General features: G+C 53.0%; 1 pseudogene; it reads right to left on the bottom strand.

The window, feature by feature from the left end:
• Positions 1-997: 997 nt before the first annotated feature.
• The window catches only part of LOC119111133 (isocitrate dehydrogenase [NAD] subunit gamma, mitochondrial-like), a 21796-nt pseudogene continuing 2670 nt past the window's right edge, over positions 998-20123 (bottom strand).

The raw sequence follows: 20123 nt of genomic DNA, 5'->3' as shown, positions 1-20123 counted from the left end.
ATCGAGGTGGTTCATCGTGAAAAAGGGATCTATGGCGGGCGTAAACATGGCCGATCCACGAACGCCTTAGCATGACTCCCTCCCGTCCAGACTTCCGATAGCGAGACTACTAGTCCTAGATAACCAGCTAAAGGATTTTCCCTTTGCTGGTGCCCACCGCATACCATTACCAACGGCTTCGTGAAACGGACGACTTGGCGGGGATACCCAAAAGCCCTTAACAGGCATTGGATACGCCCTCGTGCATGGACGAACCGCACGAGGGCAGGCAATGCCAGATAGCGGCACCGGTAGTGACGTGGTTGAGCTGAGCGTTTGGCAAACCAAGGTGGGGGTTGGATTCTCCGCGGTGCTCACCTTCTGCCAGGGTGAGAGGCAGGCAAATCCAAAGGCCTCAGCAGGTGAGTGCGTCGTTAAGCCCCCCATGAGGGCCCAGTAACCATCCTAATGGCGTTTTAAGTCCACGTATTGTTATGTCTACAGATACGACCGCCTAAGAATCGGCATCTTCCGCGGCTCGCACGAGTATGATACCCGCCAGCTTGCAGGTAGTTCCCGCCCGGAATCCAGTTAGTTTGGCACATGGGTATGCCACGTCACATGTTGCCCCAAGCGACACAACACCAGACCTCCCGGCACTCGCCGCTTTCACATTGCACCAAGAAGCGCAAGTCTATCAAAAGCTCACTTAAATCCGGCAGCAGGGAAGCCCGTGGTGTAAGAGCAGCGAAGCTTTGTGCAGTTTACCTTTCAAACCTACCATCTCAGAAACCCCGCCGATCGGCTTGTGAGACACACAAAGACGACAGCCGTCTGAACTTCCGAGGGCAGGACATGTCCCATCTGCAGACGCATTCGCATCAACACACAGTAACACTCCCAGTTCAGTGCACAAGTTCCGGCTATGAGAGTGACCCCGACTCGCGAGCCGGCCTCCAGCCGGAGACGGCGCGGCGCGGCGCGGCTGGCGGACGCTGCCGGGACACGGAGACGCCACTCACCACCGGGCGGCGCGCGTGTTCTCCTTGATGTCGTCGATGATGAACTGCACCACGTTGGTGGTGGTCTGGTTGCCGCCGGCATCTGCGGCGTGTGCGCTGACGTCACCAGACCGGTCCACTCGCCCGACCGTGTCGGACCCACAGTATCAGCAACGCACAGTGTCCGACGCACCATACAATGAGGCGGTGATGACGTATTGAAGGAACCACGGCACACACCGTCGCACGTCCTTTATGGACCGTGGACGCATCAAAGTCCGCGGGTCAAAACCGGACCCCACGTGGGAGTTCTTGATCCTGTACTGGCGATACTTACGATTAGCGAATTGGTCACATTTTGTGCCCGGACAGATAAGTGAAGCAAGAACCACATCTACAACCACCAAGTTTTGGCTTTCTGCATCACTCCACCTGGTGGAGCGAAGGAGGTGGCCTCAGACACGGGCCGGTAGAAAATGAAGAGAAGCACAGCCCCGCCACATTCCCAACTAAATACCCTGTTCAGGAGTACCGAAAAGGGCTGGTTCCTGGTAACGTCTCCCACGCCACCACCAGAGCGACAGACTCCCGTCTCACCACCCTCAGAGACCAGCTGCCCAGCTGCTGCCCCGACCGTCGGGCCGGCGCCGCTGACCTGCGTGGTGATCCTCTCTCGCAGATGGCGCGCTCCACCGCCTGCCGGATCAGCTGCCTCGTGCTGATGGCAGGCCCAGATGGCCGAGCATGTCGCAGCCGGCGTTCAGCATCGCCAACGGGTTGGCGATATTCTTGCCGACCATGGCGCTGCCCGTGTTGCGCGTGCCCGGCTCAAACACCGCGTACTGCGGGGAAACGGGCAGGACCCGTGTCATCGCGGCTGGCGGGGCGGCGGCGAGGCAGATACGGCGTACTGAGGGGAGACGGGCAGGGACAGTATCATCGCGGCTGAAGGGCGGCGAGGATGACATGGCGTGCTGCGGGGAGGTAGGAACAGGAGCTTGTCATGGCGGCCAAACAGAAAAATAGAGGCACACGATGCAGGGATAGATCCTGTCGTGGCGCCAGCCAAGGGAGGGGGATTCAGCGCACCGTGGAGAGGCAAGCAGGGCCGTATCACGGCGGCAGCCCAGTGTAGGGGATGTTTGTTGTTGATTGGAGTTTTAGGGCGCGCCGACCACTGTGGTCATTTTGCGCCCACCAGTGCAGGGGATGTAAACAGGACGGCAAGCAAGTGGGATGGAGGTGGAAATGCACGCACACATCACCCGAGCAAAATCGGAAAAGACACGACACAAAAGACAGAACACAAGTCCATGGCAGAGCTGTGCGAACGTGTGCAGGTGTCGACCCTCGCCTCCTAACCTGTACACTGGACCACAACCTGGCACGCGAACCAAAGCAGGGATGAGCGAGGCAGGGCGAAGGCAGCTGACCTTGGCGCCGTAGTTTTTGCCGGACATGATGCCGGGCCCGCCGGCCAGACCGCAGGCCACGTTCGACACGACCGTGCCGTACAGGTTGGGCATGACCATGACGTCGAACTGCTCGGGCCGCGACACCATCTGCATGCAGCAGTTGTCGACGATCATGCCGCTGAACTCGAGCGACGGGTAGCTCTTGGCGACTCGCTTCATCGTCTCGAGGAACAGGCCGTCCGACAGCTTCCTGGGGAAGGGGACGCGCCACTGTGACACACCCGAAGGAGCCCGGCAGAAGGCTGAGAGGCTGGAGACCGCCAGCCCGCCGGAGACGGCCCGGCGTCTCCTGGCATTACGTTCGGACAATAGTACTCTGTCTGCTCTGCGCGATGTGCCCGCAGTGTCGAAAGCAGCAACACAACATTAGGAGACCAAAACAGGTCACCATGCCGAAGCACGAACGGCTTCGGATGTACGGCTGGCGAATGGCCCAGGCTCTCGCACGCCACTCACATGATGTTGGCCTTGTGGATGGCGGTCACCTTCTTGCGGCCCTGCTCCAGAGCGTAGTCGAAGGTGAAGCGCGCCAACCGCTCGCAGTTGGACAGCGTGATCACCTTCAGGCTCTCGATCACGCCCGGCACGTTCTGGCGGAGGACACGGCGGCACGGTGGGTGAGACGCGCGCCTTTGCGGGAGGCACGGGCCAGGAGGCTCGGTATCATCACCCAGCCCCGACGGATCGGTCACCTCCAACAGGTCACTGTACGCTTCCGTCATCAGGTGCTGGAGGCACGGGCCAGGAGGCTCGGCGTCATCACCCAGCTCCGACAGATCGGCCACCTCGAACTGGTCACTCTACGCTTCCGCCATCAGGTGCTGGCCGAAACATATCACTCAGACCGACTTTCAGCTATTCAGCATTTTTGATGGGCACCGTACTGAGCATCGCAATAAGAAAATCCGGTTACGTTTTTAACAATTTCCACATTCACTTCGTGGACGCGGGCATACCACTACCACGCGAAGACGACACTGTGAGGTGTCGCCTTCGCCTAACGCCGCCAGGCTCACGTCCAAACCACCCAGCACTGGCCACAACAGCCCACGGCGCCGCGCCGCGCCCACCCACCTCGTGCTCCATCATGGCGTACTCGCCCTCCGTGTTCTGACGCACGATCACGATGTCGATCTCCGGGTGGCGCGTGGGCACGGTCGGGTGCGACCGGCAGTGCAGCACGTACGCGAACAGGTCCAGCTGGTTGCGCAGCTCCACGTTGTGCGACATGGTGCCCGGCTGGTTGCTGCGCGACTCGATATTGCCTGCGGAAGGGCGAGGTCAGGTCCCGGGTCTTTGCACCACTGTTCGACGGCCACGGTAAATGACCCACGCAATGGCAGGGATCGTGCGGAAGACATGCGGTTGGTGCCAGGTCCGCCGGATCACGGACGTAAATCTATACAGAAGCGTCGTGCCGTAAAGACTCGGAAAAATATGTAGCTGAAAGACCGCTGTTTTGCTTCATACTGACAGCAATCAGCACATCACCTACGACCCTAACCATTCCACGAAGCTACGCACCAGGCTGCTGTCCCCATCGAGCCAGGCGCGACCTCCACCCCCCGGACGGGGGCCCCGGGTATGAGCGTGCTGCACCTTTGATTGCGACGCCGTTGCGCCGGATGGAGGTGATGGCGCCGCTCATGGAGGCAGCGTCGGTGCCGCTCGTGTCCACGTTTATCTCCTCGAAGTCAACTGGCACGCCGGCATATCTGGCGGCGCGGATATGCTCGTCATCTACATACAGCAGTGCACAGCAGCACCGATGCGAAGAATTTGGTGATGCAGGCAACCAACTCGATGCCAGCATAGAATAATGGACTGTGCTTGTTCTCATTCTGGCATGGAACATCATCTTACACTGGTGATAAAATCACGGCCACCAGAATGTTCTGAATCCTCAGCATGCCACCATCCACGTCAGCACTAACACATGATGTGCAGTCATATGCTTGGTATGTATGTAGGAGCTGAGCTCCCCTGCTCACCTGAACACCTCCTTCAGGTGGCCCATCATCTCTGGACCTATCCCAGCACCAGGCAGCATGGTGACTGTGCTACGTCCCCCATACCTGGCCAATGACCTCTGTGGTGAGCATTTATCAGTTAGGGTAGATGAATGATTGTTCAACCTCTGTACACAAAAGGTACACAAAAACAATGTTAAAACAGCCCACCAAATAACCTTACCATTTTTTCATTAATGTGTCTAACACAAAACAAACACATCATTAATGGGACATGAAACATAGGCTTAAAAACCTTCAAACTGTAGTGACGAACCAATAAATCTTACCAAGTATGCCACAATTCCACCAGTTATTTGCATTACAACATGAGCTCGCTGTCTGCACCACATAGACAGCATTTTGAAACATCCCAAAACCACACCATTACTTACATCAGTTCCATAATTTCTGGCCTGAGTAGCACTTCCCTTGCTTATAGCTGCTGCCTGAAATAAGCACACATATGCACATGATTGAAGGCAAAATATTCTGTCAGTACCCCAGTTTGGAAGACACAGATATACACAACCACTCTGGCATACCTGGCATTGGTTATGATGCTATCAGTATGCTTTGGTGCTCGAAGATGGGAGCACCAAAGCACACAAGGAATAAGTGATGATTCAATGTTAAAGGAAGTGCTCTACATCTGTATGGAGTTTGAAGTTAAAATAGCCAACCTGAAGATCCCTTGGTGCAGTTCACAGACCTGCCTTCTAAGACCTAAGCCACTCTAGTTTTTAGCTACACACCTGTGAGGATGTGCAGAATACTGTGTACAGACTACTTCAAGGTCACCCAGGCATCCAGGATGCCATAATATTGATACCCATATCATGCTGTTCCATTGGTTATGCAACAGTCAAGGCAAATAAAAATATAATTTTCAAGTTGTTTGCATATGGTGCTCAAGAGCATGATTTCCAAATATTACAGCCATCAATTGGCACTCAATGAATGCTGTGCAGAGTAGGATGACACAATAAAACAATGATGCAATGAAAAGCACATTTACTAAATGAGGAAATTGTGTTGTCCAGAGCACTCTGTTCAACTCAAGAGCATACCAACAGTTCTAAGTGAGCATATATCATGATATCTCAACTCACTTAAAACTCCAATGCAGAAATGTCTGCCTCAGTAAGGAAATACCAGTGCATGATTTGCATGCTGGCTGCACAGAAATTAGGTCAATATATACATAATAACAGGATGTGTGATAACTAGACACAACTGGATAACATTCTTACAACCTCTCCTCTTGCACTGGTAGAAACAGGCAACATGTGACCAACCATATCTTTATCCAGCTTGTGGTGAACTTTTAGTTTAACAGATTCATTATCTCTGCTTGTAAAACTGCATTGTGATGATCTGTTCCTAACAGAGATTTCCTTGGCAGCTGTTTGGGGCAAATACACTATTCACTGATTTTCTTCAATGGTGGGATGCCATCATATCATCAGCAGCTTATTAATAACCACCAATGCATATACAGTAAGGTAGCAAAGCTGATGCAGCCTATAAACAACATTATGTTTTAAGAATAGCTTGACACATCATAAAGCAAGATGGCATTTCATTCAATAAAATTATTGGTTAGTTTTTGACATCTGGTTTCAGGAATAAATAATGCTTAAACATCAATGGCTGGCAGGGCTGATGCCAACAAAGACTTTGGAGTCCATGGCTCTCCTGTTTCATAGAATGACCCCAGGCATGAGCACTGATGTATCATTTTGACATCTTACACTTAATATGCCCATATCAATTATCAGTTATGTTATGTACAGGTTAAGGATGAAATAAACATGTTTCATAAACTTTAATGGAGTTTCAGTTCTACAGAAGGCGATTAACATACAAGATGCAGGGTTATGCCCACTAAGGGCCTGCCCTCACTCCATCCACCACCAGCTGATGGCTGCTAGCTGCCCACCCAGCCAAAACAGCAGTAAGGCACTCAGTAGAGATACAGAAGCACCTGGCAGCTGGCTCTCCAAGTTCAATAAACATGTCACATGTTCACACACATGACACATGGAGACATGTGTTGGCTATTCTGTTGCCTTGGAGATCGACAATGCCATTGCAAAAGCCAAATGTGTATGCGTTGTATGTGCTATGTATGTATGTCATGTGTATGCATTAGGTAAGCTAAATTACCATCATAGCAATTGAATTTTACACCACCAACTTGTGCAACATACATGGAATTTCACAACTTGCTGGTGGGGCAAGGGTCCACACAGCAAGCACTGTTCATCATGAGTCTTGCTCAACAAAATCTACACAATCAAAATTTTGGACTTATGTGTTTTGAAATAAACAATAAGTATTTACAAAACAACAGGCTGACTGGAAGGTCTAATCATCACTGTGTTCAAACATCCTGAATTGTTTCCCAAGCACACTAAATGAAGAACACTGGGCAGGCAGATAATCATATCATAATAAAGGGTTATCATAACTGCTCCTTCCACGTACACTAAAGCAGAAGCTTAAATTTGTCCAGACATTATATTGGGACTACTACATCGATACCAAATGGAAAAGTATTGAGGCAAAAACGACGCAAAGAGACATCGTGTTAATGACATAATTTTACGGATTATAACTTAGAGACTACGTTATTACCTTTTTCATATCAGACATGTAATTTTTGGCCCCAAACATTACCTGTGGACCGCAGAAAGCCCGAGCAGTCCTCAATAAGAGCGATGTACTCCCAACCACACCCGCCATATTTGCCCCAAAATAGCCAGAACTTCAGGGCAAGCTCGGCTGGCATTAAATGTCTGAAATTTATCCGGAGTGCCAAAAATCATCTTGAGGTGTTTATCATTTCCAATACGGGGCGTCATTGAAAATAATTATCAATGGCCAGTGAGAATGACGAATGAATTTCAGAACGTCGTAAAGACGGATAGCTTTTCGCGATGCTTAACTATCATTGCTCGCTATAGGCTCGTTCGGCCGAGGGAAAATTATTCAACGAATAATTATCTCTCTTACAGTTATCCACCGAAACTCTGCATTTACATTTGACAGCTCCGGACTTATCCCCAAAGTCGTCTCTCACGTGCCACGCGTATTTAACGGCCATACCCATGCACAGCGAAAAATGATTCTCCATCTTGACTGTGCTCCAAAGATTTCAGGTTTCTCCCTTGATACAAAAAATTAACTAAGATAATTTTCGTGTTGGCAATGCCGAGCGCCATCTCGGATAATTTTCCAGCCTTATCTGCCAGCCAAACGCGTCATATGACTCGTACGTGTGGCACGAAAGTGAGGGATAATTTCTGGACTTTTCAAACACGAGTGGAGAACACCCGTTGCTGATTATCGGACAACAAATTGCTGGTGAAATTATTTTCCTTAACCGAACACGCCCTAATGGTTTCGGGACTAATGTCATCGTAGGGTTCATTCGCGTGGGTCCAGTGAGTGTAGGTTTCCTGGGCGTAGGTCCCATCGTGTAGACCTCCTGGGCGTAGGTCTTGTGAGCGTAGATCCCCGGGGTGTCGTTCTCCTTGTGCGCCACCGGCTCGGTGGAGCTAATCTTTCCCTTCCTGGTGTGCTGTGCCAGGGTTGTTCTGCCGTGAACACTAAACAAGCTCTTCCGGACCCGCACACCCATACCGTGTGGTAGGCGGAGCAATTGAACGAACACTGAACCACGAGGCATTGGCAGAACCTGTTGGTGTATTTTGTTATCGCTCGGTAACGGCTGGCGCGGCGCGCTGGCCAACGTCGTGAGAACTTTACAACTCATGAGGACTTAACGACTCGGCACGGCTTGGCATGCTGGTTGTACATTTTTCTTTAAGCAATGTAAGAGAAGTAGACGTAGTGCCCGCCTGGACTCGTCCAAAAACCAACTGGCACCTGCAAGCGTCGGGTCCCTGCCGCCGCCTCAGCGGCCGACCCTTGACCCCCGGCGAATCGGGAGACCCGCGGTCACGTGACGCCCCCGGCACCCAGTCAGATGCAGAGCTCGGAAGACAGCGAGGGCGAGGGCGCACACCCCGCACAATCACACCACACCTCCACCTGACTGTAAGCAATCATGCCACTCTACCAATCTACACACACTCGTAATCGTCAATGAGATCGGTGGAGACCACTGAAGCCGATTACACACTCAAACTGGTTGCCGGCGAGCGCGACCGCCCCTCCGCGGTTCCTGCGACTCTCCCTCTTCTGTGGAGGATCGGCCGAGGCGGTGGATAGCGCCGCACTGTTGCTGGACACGAACAAGTCATCTTTGCGCACACCGCACCCCTCCAATTCATGCTCACCACAGCACAATGACTCAGAAATCGTACTTGGCGCTCGACACTTCATCGCGATCGCCTCCACGATAGCAAAGGGTGCTCAGCAGGGTCCGCAACCAACGGGCCTGATGGCACGGCAGGCGGATCTGAACCGCCTTCCGTAGACTCATGATGATGATGATTGGGGTTTTAGGGCGCGTCGACTTCTAGGGTCATTTTGCGCCCAACCGTAGAACACATGATTCGGCACAATGTTCGTCATCGGTTAGCGTGCCTGTGTCGCTCCCCCCAAAACCCCTCAACCGCGCCAGGCATTCAGCTCCCGTCTGAGCCTTTCTGCGGGTTCCGGCGCCGCAGGCACCGCGCGTGCCAGGGCGTGCCGTCGACCTCAACCAGTTGGTCCGACACGACCCGCGTAACTACGCCCTGGCGCGACACATCGGTACACCGCGTGGGCGGGCCCCCGGCGCCCGCATCCACACCCGCATCGCCGAAGCAAAACGACGATGAGACGGTTCTCTGCATCAGCGGCGGTGCGGGGCTCGGCAGCGCGCTGGGCCAGTCGGCAGGTCGGCACCGGCTGCGCGGAATACCTGCGCCATCAGCGCGCTCAGCGAGTTAGCACTGTCCCGCGGAGTCGCATTGTACCGATGCACCGCTTCACTGACGGAGCACCGTTGACGGGCGACCATCACCTTTATAGTTCGGTGGGGGCGCTCCACGATTCCGTTGCCGCCGGCCTCGTGCGCCGCGCGAGACCGCAACCGAACCCCCCACTTCGCGGCGAATGCAGTCATTCGCCGGCTCCGGAATTCAATGGCATTGCCCAGCAGAAGCTCATCCGGCGCGCCGCGCTCCAGGAACACTCGATGCAGATGATCCGCCACTTCTGCCGCGTCAGACCGTCGCAGTGCGCTCCAAGTGCTGTACCGGGACGGACCGCAGTCTAAGATCGTGAGGAAGAGGCGGCCTTGGCAATGGGTCACGTCGATCGCGAGTCGGGTCCATGTTGTCGGGGCGCCGAGTGAGCCGGACCGCCAGCGGGTCGGCACCGGGTCAATCGAACGGCACACATCGCACTGGCTGACGACGGCTCTCACGTCGGCCCGTGCGACGTGTCTGCCGAGGTCCCGTTTGGCGTACCACAGGGACCGGCGGATCCCCTGGTGCCTCGTCCGTTCGTGTATGCTCTTAATCCGGGCACGAACGTCGCTTGCCGTGAGCTCTTGGGCGGCTTCTTGGTCTGCCGGGGGCACCGCGACTGCTTCCGGCCCGATAGTTGCGGAGACCGAAGTCGCATCTCGCGGGGGTGTCGTGAAACATTTTGGCGCGGCGGCTGCTGCGGCTGAAGTTCCCCAGACGAGGCTCTGCTCGCAGCCAGGCCTGGGAAACTCGGGTGAGCGCGTCGGCAGGATTGTCTTGTGACCGCACCAGCTGGACGGTCACCGAGAGCTGGAACTCGTCGACCAACTGTCACATGAGGCCAATCCTGCGTCTGATCAGCATCTCCCCCTGCGCCTTTGTTTTGAGACGAGAGCGTCCGCTCAAGGCGTCACTCAACCACTTGAACACTGTGGCCGAGTCCGTGCGTGAGCTGAAGCGCTTAACGCCCCATGCCAAAGCCATGTTCACGCCACTCATCGCCGCGTCCAATTGGGCTATGTTGATGAGGTCCGCCGCCTTGGACTCTGCCCGGAACCACACGGCTTCCTCGAGAACGCCGTCCTCCGCATCTTCCAGGACTACCCCATTCGCGATGGCGCTCGCATCAGTCCACACCACGAGCTCCCCGCCGACCATTCGCCACGGCCCACGAGCAGGGTCAGCTGCCCTCACCCGCGTTGTGACTTCCTGGATATGCGCGCGCAACGCATCATCCGTCACCGGGTCGTCCCACCCGATCGTCGAGCCGTTCACTCGCCTCTTCAGCCAGGCAGCTGCTGGCCGCAATCACCCCGCCACGGGGAGGTGCGCCATAAACTGCCCACACCAGGCAAACACTGCACGCCGGGTGAGCTCGGTCGGCGGTGGAGGCACCTCATTGTCTCATCGGCGGTGGAGGCACCTCATTGTCTCAACACCACTGCAGCTCATCATCCAGAGCCTCGACACGAAGGCCGAGCATTCGCGCTCCGTCCGCGACACGCTCCGGCGGCTTGCAGGCCAGCCCGTACCTCGCAAAGTGCCCCACCACCATGTCGGCACTGACCACGTCTTCGTCGACGAGCAGGTCGTCCACATAGGCGAGCACTCCCCGGCTGATCGTCTCGTTCTCGCGCAGCACCGCCTGAACAACGGCCTTCATAAACAACGGCGCCCCATTGAGGCCGAATCCGAGCTGCGTGGGTCTGTAGATGCGGCCCTTGACCTGCACCGTCCGATACGGCCACATCCGGCGCTCCAGGCGTAGCTGCAAGTGCGCTTTTCGCGGGCCGACCACGGCCAACCGGGCACCATGCTGGCGTCAGCGGCGCAACTGCTCGGCGCACACGTCGGCATCCGCAGTGTGCGCGGTCACATGGCGGTTGAGTTCGCGGTAGTCCAACACCGGCCTGGCCCTTCCCTTGTGCGGCTGTTGAACTGCCATCAAGGGAATCAAGCCCCGAGCGGGCCCGTTCTCATGCTCGTCATAGGGCCGGAGCCATCCGTTCGCCACCCACTCAGCCAACTCGCGCTCGTAGGCCTCTCGTGGTTCAGCCGACACAGCGTACTAACGATGTTCCGCAGACGTTCGGGACCACGTCCGTGCGCTCACTTCCACGTCACACTCCAGTGAGCGCCGTTGAACCGAGCCGTGAAATCCGCCGCTTCCAACGCTTGTGAGCTTCGCGTACTGCTACCCGGCGCCGCCGCGCCGCATGCCGGCTCGTCACTTGCCGACTCCGGCGCCTCCTGCGTTGCCGCACCCAGCTGCACGTCAGTCGGGGACCGAACGCTGATGCCTCCCAACGCGGTGAAGCAGGACATGCCGATCAGCACGTCCAACCCCAATGGACGATCCGAGACCATCAGCGCCGCGAGCATTACTCGCTTGCCTCTGTAGTCGAACGTCACCTGGGCGGTGCCCACGCACTGCAACACTCCATCGTTCACCGCTCGCATCTTGGCCGCGCACGGGCGCCACGTGCGGCAGCAGCTCACGTGAACCAGGGTGTCCGTACATCCCGTGTCGAGCAGGGCACGCCGGGGGCGCTGGTCCGCCAGCAGCGCCACGACTGGCAAAGTGCGCGCTACTGCTCGAGGGACTGCGCTGGCGCTAACGCAGCCCCCTGCCCGTTTGGGCACGCCGCTGCCGGGTGACCTGCCTGTCCACAGGTCCAGCACCTCCGGACGGGTCGCCTTGCCGGTCGCGCCTGCCGGGTTCCCATTTCTTCCTGCGCTTCAGCCGCTGCCGCTGCCGCACCGGCACGTTCGTTGCTCAGCACTGCCTGGGCCCGCACCAGGATGCTTGCCAGAGTCAAAGCCTCCGCCGAGGAGCCAGCGCGGACAGTCCTCCGCACCTCGTCGGGCAGGCCGGCGGCAAAAGCGCACGTGAGCACGTTTTCCGGAACCCCATCGCACAGAGCCGCGAGACGCCGTAGGTCCGCCAGGAGCAGGTCAGGCGACTCACCAGGCAGCAGCCGTCGGCTGGTATATGCGTCGTACGCGGCAGCCATTGTCACAGCATCGTCACTGACCGCGGCGGTTCCGGGCGTGATGGCCGAAATAGCTTGTAAGAGAACGTAGTGTGTATTCGCCTGCACTCGTCGAAAGACCAACTGGCACCTGCGAGCGTCGGGTCCCTGCCGCGGCCTCAGCGGCCGACCCTTGACCCCCAGCGAATCGGGAGACCCGCAGTCACGCGACACCCCCCCGGCACCCAGTCCGATGCAGAGCTCGGAACACAGCGAGGGCGAGGGTGCATACCCCGCACAACCACACCAAAAGCAACAACGCTCGCGGGGACAACATCACACCTGGGAGGTCCAACAGTGATTTGAGATATCATGCACTGATCTTGTGAGGCCAGCGAGGAACCGAGTCATTGAACCGATAGCATCGGTTCTGCCGCAAGCGGGAAGGGGGTTACGGCAGGACCCACAAGACGGCGTCTCCCCCTGACGAGGCTCCGACCTTCAATGCCCATCAAAATGACGCTTCTGTCGTGGCCAACTACTTTCGTCATGTGGCATGAAATGACGCTTCTGTTTTCAAGTAGTAGTATGGCTTACTATACTATTGGCCCAAGGGATGCCTGATAAAAATATGTTAAGCGTATGGCGCTTTAACCAATGAGCCGTTGAAGACAGTGTGGACCGGTGGTGCGGCGTTGTCTCAGATCCGACCAGGCCAGAGATGGGGTGTCCGCTGAACTGTCACTGAAGACGGATGATCTGAACACTACCTGGCGTACCTGCTCCAAGTCTCTCAACGACTGCGGAAAGACCCCTCCCTTCCAGACATGGTCCTTTCATTCTGAACGTGCGGGAAGAAGGGAGGGGGGGGGGGGGAGGTGGTGACCGGCCGGTACAGTAGTAGTCGGTAGTTTGTCCTTGTCTGAGACGTTGGCATTTGGAATTGGTGGCGGATCCAGAATTTCGTTGGGGGGTTGGTCACGAAGCATTGTATGCCTCTATGGAATTTGGGGCTCCTCCATGAGAAAAATATGAGATTTGGGCCTCCTCCATGAGAAACATGAGATTTGGGCCTCCTCCATGAGAAAAATATGAGATTTGGGCCATTCAGCTCTAAGATTTTTATCCCTGCTATTTTCACGGGAAACCATCTGCCTGTACGCAGCCTTGGAAAACTAGGTGTTATACGTATGCATATATATATATATATAAAGCGCGTTAGTTGTCTCCAGATCGCGGTGGATGCTGTCATTTTGAGGGAAAGTATGTCTGTGAAGATGCTGAGGCATTGCAACGGGGTGCACGCTGCGTGGGATGGAGCGCTTTTGCAATTTTACAATTTAATTTTGCATCAATTGCTTCCTTGCGGCTCTCCAGACCTTGCCAGAAGAATGGAGGTGAACCAGACGACCTGTATGTTTCGTTTTTCTGTAAACGGGCCTTGCAACATTCTGCAAATGTTCTGTAGAGTTTTCCAGACATCCTCTTGCAAGGGCTGTTGTGCCTTGGAAGACCACTAAAGGTAGTTATGCTGTATTGAATGGTATTGTTAGACTGTAAACCGTACTTGCAGCATTTTGCAACCTTTTGCAAGATTTTCCAAGATTATTCCTTAGAAGCTCCTGTGCCTTGCAAAAATACTGAGGGTAAACCTAGCACGCTGCTCTGCTTTGTTTGGTTGCAGACCACTTTTGCAACATTCTTCAATGTGTTGCAACAGTTTCAAAAAATCTTCTTTAGGGCCCCTTTCATTCAAAGTTAGTAGTTCTCATATGTCAATTTAACCTGGCCATCTTGCAAAGAAAACTGCACTCAGTAATTTGCTGCAGCTCGCGCTCCTTCCAGAACTATACATAAATGTGAGACAGGCCAATTCCTTGCGAGACACATAGATTCTTCACTACTCAGGATGGAGAGTGAGATTGAGACTAAGAACACAGTAATAATGGGACAATTCCGTGAAGTGGTCTTTCTCCTGCTAACCCGCCTGGCACGACTTGGGTCACGAAAACCCCAGCCGGGCGTCTCGTCACTACTCCCCCCCCCCCCCCCCCCCCCCAGCCTGTCTTCGGTGTCAGCATGACAGGATTCAAATGCAGTGATAATTCGTCAATCCCTCTCCCACACGGAGCTGCTTTTGCTCCCATTGGTCTTTATAATTTACCGACTTTCATGCAATTCCACGCATTCGTCCCACTATCAGCATACGCTGCATTCATTCATCGTATCCCTAATCAACTTCGGCCCCACAATTCTGCCCCACTGGTCCTGTGTGGCACACTCGGTCGGGGTGGATTGTTGTTGCCCAATATACTGCCAAATTTGTGGTTTTAGGGACCTTGCACACACATCGCAATGTTTCTTTCTCCTCGCCTCGACACGTCAGGCTCTTTCACGCGAGGCGTTTGGGTTCATTCGGGCGATTGGTAAAAACGTGTAACTGGCGGTCTTTTCCGTCAATAATTCCGACTTTCGTCCTCAGCGTCCCAGGTAGCGTCCTTGCCCTTGAAGAGCGCCTGCCCTTCGCACGAGGATTTTCTGGCGGGGATCTTTGCCATTTTCGTCGAGCACGGGATCTTTGGGAAGCGTATTTACGAAAACCTGTGATGACTGCCGAGTCGCACCTTCCATGAAGTCCTATGGGCACCGTTCCTGTGTAATGAGAGCTCCTCTGACCGGACCGTCCAAAGTCCAGCCTCTTTTATCAGAAAAACTATCAGTGTCTGCAGACATCATAGACATAGGAGCCTTGCCCAACTAGACGTCTTTGGTCTCACGCGCATGCTAGGTTGTTATAGGTCCGTCCAGATTTTATATTTGGCTTATCCCAGATAGCCTCACGACATGGAAAAAATGTTTATTCCATTCAAAATCATGTCATCGAAAAGCCGGAATGGCCGATCCAGCTGGATATGACGGTTTAATAATTTGTGTCATAGTTATGTCAACGTGCTCTCCATTTAACCATCACATAACGAATTTCGTCATCGTTACAGTGCATTCGAGTCCAAGTTGTAACGTGGGTTAGCGACAGATCAATATATCCGTCTAAAAAAGCTCATAATTTTCGGGGTAATTTACATGAAACACCCTCCCCACCGGCGTGTGTGGCACGCCATCTTATGTCACGTTATGAGTCATGTTAAAAGGGTGTCATATCTGCAATACCTGCGCGAAAATTTAAGGAATTGAATGCTGCATCACACCGATGGCGTGAATAGGCTGTTCGTAACGAGTGCAGTGAGATCTGTGTGGAACACGTTGTAGTGGTGGACCATGCCCCGGGTCAGTGTGTCAGCATGTAATGCGAGTGGGGCGAGAACTCATGTCTGAGTGGGGAGAACAATCACGGCTCGGGGCGGTGCGTCACGGTGGCGCCGGCCTGTCGCGCGCAGATCGTGTTGCGGGTATGAGCCTTGGAAAGAGTATAAGAGGTGCTGCTCGGGCGCGTGGGGGAGTCTCTCCCTGTCGGCGTTGCGTGCGGGAGTTCGCCGTTGTGTGTGGGGTGGTCCAACCGACATGTGATCTCGAATAGACAAGTACGACAATTTCCAGGCCGGCCTGATTTTGAACGCACGACCCTTAAACTTGGGATCCGGCGCGCTATCGCCTTCGTCACTGATACCGTAATGGGTGCTGATTCCGTGATTCTAGGGATGTTTGTCTCGATTCCTCGATATGGTATAGTGGTCATCGGCAAGATAGCCTGTTTAAATGTCGCTTAATCTGTCCTGAGTTAATCTCTTATAGTGCAATACTCAGCTCTCCAAATCGACAAAAACATGCAAATATTGGTCAAGTACTTTAGAGTTTATTGGCTTTATTTAAGCATGAAAGTTGGCTTTTACCTAAGTAAAAATGGACATAATTATACAGAAACGAGGAAAACATAATGCCGATCTCCATATGTGAAGCCACTTAAGGAAGCCAGTGAGCTCCAACTGTCACTCATTATATATACTTCGTTTAGGTACATCGTTTTGTCTCCGTTGGTGTCCATCACTAACCAATCCTTAATGTAAGGCCATCTGCTAATTGTCCATGAATGTTGGCATTCTGCAATCGTAGCAGCTACAAATGTAGCAGCTGAACGTGCCACATGACCTTGAGCCAACTTTTGGAAGGTATTACATGCTTAGTCTAACTTCACCCGATCTGATTTCACTTCTTCCCGCATCTCCCACGTAATCATGGTTTAACGGCGATTGTCCCCATTGTCTGATCATTAAGCGTGCACGAAGCAAACGGTTGTATGCATGACATGATATGATACAGAGAAGGGCTGGTCTGACATTGCTTTCAAATGCAAAGAATCCGGGAAAACTGAGTTGATTACGTCCGGCCTCTATTGCTGCCTAGAAAATCACATTCAAGTGAAAGTTCACCGATATTTTTCCGATCTCATTACGTTGTCCCTCAGTCCTGGGCACTGAATCTTAAACGGTCGCTGAATGTCACGCGCAATGTAACCGTCATTCATTATCTCAACTAAGCCACCCTTGAAGGTATCCCCTTGTTCAGATTGCCCTGTCGTAATTAACAAACCAGGAAGCCGAGGTAATCATATAACTCACAAATGAGAGCTTCCGGAAGACGTTCCTTGGCTTTGACTGACTGATGCGTTGAAACTATCTCCAAAATTTTAGCAGAGCCAAGCCATTGACTCGGGAGGCCATGCTGAATCAGCCACACGGCAAAGAAGCAGAAAATTAAAGTCGTTGCATTGATTCAGCGTTTGACATACTATCCTACGCTCGTCAGTGAAGTTACTAAAATATTGGAGCGGAAATCCGGGCAAAGAATAAACTTGTCCACAGCGTGGGCATGGAACTAAACTCTTTCTCTGTGAGGTGCGGTCCGAAGCAATCAAATCTGCGTGCTTGAAATGCGTACTGAGTCAGTAAGGTTAGAGCCCAGTAATCAGAAAATCTGTTCCCTCACTGATAAATTCTGCAGACTGCTACAACGATCGTGTTCCGAATGATTCATTGCAGACTTGCCGAGTTGTAAGCAAATAAAATGAACAATTAAGCTATCCTACTCAGATGACTCATTGGGCTTTCGAGCAGGCTTCCTGACCTCAATGCGTTGTACTTTGTAAAGCAATTAAAATAGAATGAACTTCAATGCGCGTTGGCTGTTCTTAAGCAACATTTAGAACTAAGCGCTTCGCATACAACAGCTACGTATTAAATCACAGAGTCAGTCTTTCTGAGTAGAGTTTTTCGTGAAGACTCATGTTAGTTCCTAAATAAATAAAGGTGATATAGAAGGTGTTGCAACGTACGCTATTTTCTATCAAATCTTCATCAAACCAGTGCGCATCGGAAGCAAGTTATTACGTGTGCCATCAGAATTCGCAGCTCCAATTATCCATAAAGATTCGTGCTATTTCCGAAATTACTGAACGATGGTATAAGGACAAGGTGCAATGTGCGTCATTTTTCTCACCAAGCTACATCAAGAGCTATGCACATTGCAAGTGAACAGCTTCGTGTCGAATATAATGAGTCCGGCACTCCTAACCCCAGTTCTCCGTAAGCCTTACAAAAGTCATACAATTACTGATAAACGAAGTGTACGTTTTACGGCAGATTTACATCAAGGACTGGCGCGCTGCAAGTTAGGTGTTACATATTCCAACCCTGATTTTACGTGAAGACTCGTGTGGGCTCGAATTAATCTGATTAATCTCTATATCCATTCCGTTCTTGGCAAGGTTGAAGACATGACGCTGGCTCCAGTGGGCGACAGGCCTAAACGGGTCGGACCGGTAAACGTTGATTTGGCTGAAGTGGGAGTCACTGAGGTCAGTCGCAGGAAACTCAAGTCTATGTGACATATCGGGACGTGTTCGCAAATTCTGATGGTGAGCTGGGTCGAACACATCGTGTCCATCTCGGCATCAACACCGGTGAGTCGCCACCTGTTGCAGTTAGGCCAAGAAGATCCCCATATCATTTGAGGCCAGAGTTACGGAGGCAAATCGCGGACATGGAGGCCGGTGGGCTTACCCATCGTTCCAATTATCCTTGGTCTTCACCTATTATGATGGTTAAGGAGTCAGATGGTTCTTTTCGTTTCGCGGCGGACTTTCGTGCGTTTAACAACAAGACGATGGACGAGGTCTGCTTCATACCATCTGTCAAGGAATGCCTGGATAGCTTGGCCGGGCCAGGCTGTTTACCACGCTGGACCTGAACTCGGCTTATTGGCAGGTCCCAGTGGCCCCGGAAGACTGCAGAGAAAAACGGCATTTGCAACAGAGGACAGGAAATAGGAATTTCGGGTGATGCCATTTGAGGCTAAGGGGGCGCCTGGATGTTTTTCTCGCCTGATAGCAGAAGTATTGCAGAGCTTGATAAGAAACGGGTTTACTGCATATATCAATGATATCATTGTCGGTGGAAAAACTGAAGAGGAGCACCTGCAACCGCTGCAAGCTCCGTTGGAAAAACTGAGGTGTGCTGGTATTACTGTAAAGAGCAAGAAAGCGGTGCCCTGCAGGCGGCGAATGAGGCTTCTTAGTGACTTTGTGTCATCCCCAGGTCTCGAGCCAGATGCAGAAAAGGTTGAGGTTATCAAGAATTGGCTGCGACTACAGACAACCAAACAGTTAAAACAATTTCTTGGGCTTTGCAAATACTACAATGATTTCGTGCCACACCTCCAGGTTGTAGCGGCTCCGCTGCATAAAATCTCTGGAAAGAACAAGTTCCAGTGGGATGAACGGAAAAAATGCTTTTCAAGAACTGAAACAGGCCCTCGGCACGTTCACGCTCTTACATTTACCAGACATGCAGCAAGAATTTGAGGCTAGCACAGATGCGTCGGATTTTGATTTTGGCTGTGTTCCATCCCAGAGGGACCAATCAGAGGTCGACAGGCCAGTAAGTTTTGCCTCGAAGGCCTTTTCAGATAGTGAAAAGCATTGGCACATGCGATGGGCATAGACAAACAAGGTTAATGCATTTCATCCACAGTCGAATGGGGCCGTGGAGAGGGCGAACCAGACAATCGGTGACCTGATCTGTCGCAATGTGCAGGAGTCGGGATGCGGGTGCGACAAGTGTCTGGGTGTTGTTAGATTCCAGTATATGTCAGCTCCACACAACGCCACTGGTAGGTCTCCTTTTTTCTCCAGATTGGTCGCCACCCACGCATTCCTGAGATAGCTCGAACGGAGGAAAGTTCTTCAAGCCGTTTCGGCACAGAGCAGTCTTAGGCCAGAAACCTGGTGAAAACGTTGATGAGAGCTCACGAGGAGGTAGTCAGACGGGAGCAGAAGACAACACAGGAAAGAGTGGATGCTAGTAGAAAAACGGCAAACATGGTCCCTTATCGTCTGGGGGATCGGGTGTTTATGAAGATTCCACAAAAGCCAGGAACGCCAGGAAAGGTTCAACCCCGTTGGGATGGCCCCTTTGTAGTGATCAGCTGCCGACAAGGGAACCCGTACCGCATCAAGAGATCGACAACTTTAGGCATTGTTTCATACGTCATTTCGATCAGTTGAAACCTGTGGGAAGAAGGCAGCCGCATCTGACGAGCCAGGGTGACAGGGACCAGGGGACAGAGGCAGATGAGAAGGTGACAGCTGACGCAGACAGATGGCCAGCGCTGACGTGGAATCAAGGGATGTGAGACTCAGAAAATGACTCTGAGTTTGAAAATGACGAGTCTGAAAATGCCGAGAGACATGTTGAAGAAACTGAGGTGACGGTTGATCGCTCCACTGAAGCGCGAGTAATCTCCCACCGCC

This window comes from Pollicipes pollicipes, unplaced genomic scaffold (genome assembly GCF_011947565.3).
Source record: "Pollicipes pollicipes isolate AB1234 unplaced genomic scaffold, Ppol_2.1 Scaffold_7261;HRSCAF=8764_pilon_pilon_pilon, whole genome shotgun sequence".
NCBI classification, from domain to species: Eukaryota; Metazoa; Arthropoda; class Thecostraca; order Pollicipedomorpha; family Pollicipedidae; genus Pollicipes; species Pollicipes pollicipes.
Note: the sequence above shows the minus strand (reverse complement) of the source record. Positions and strands in the feature narration are given on the sequence as shown.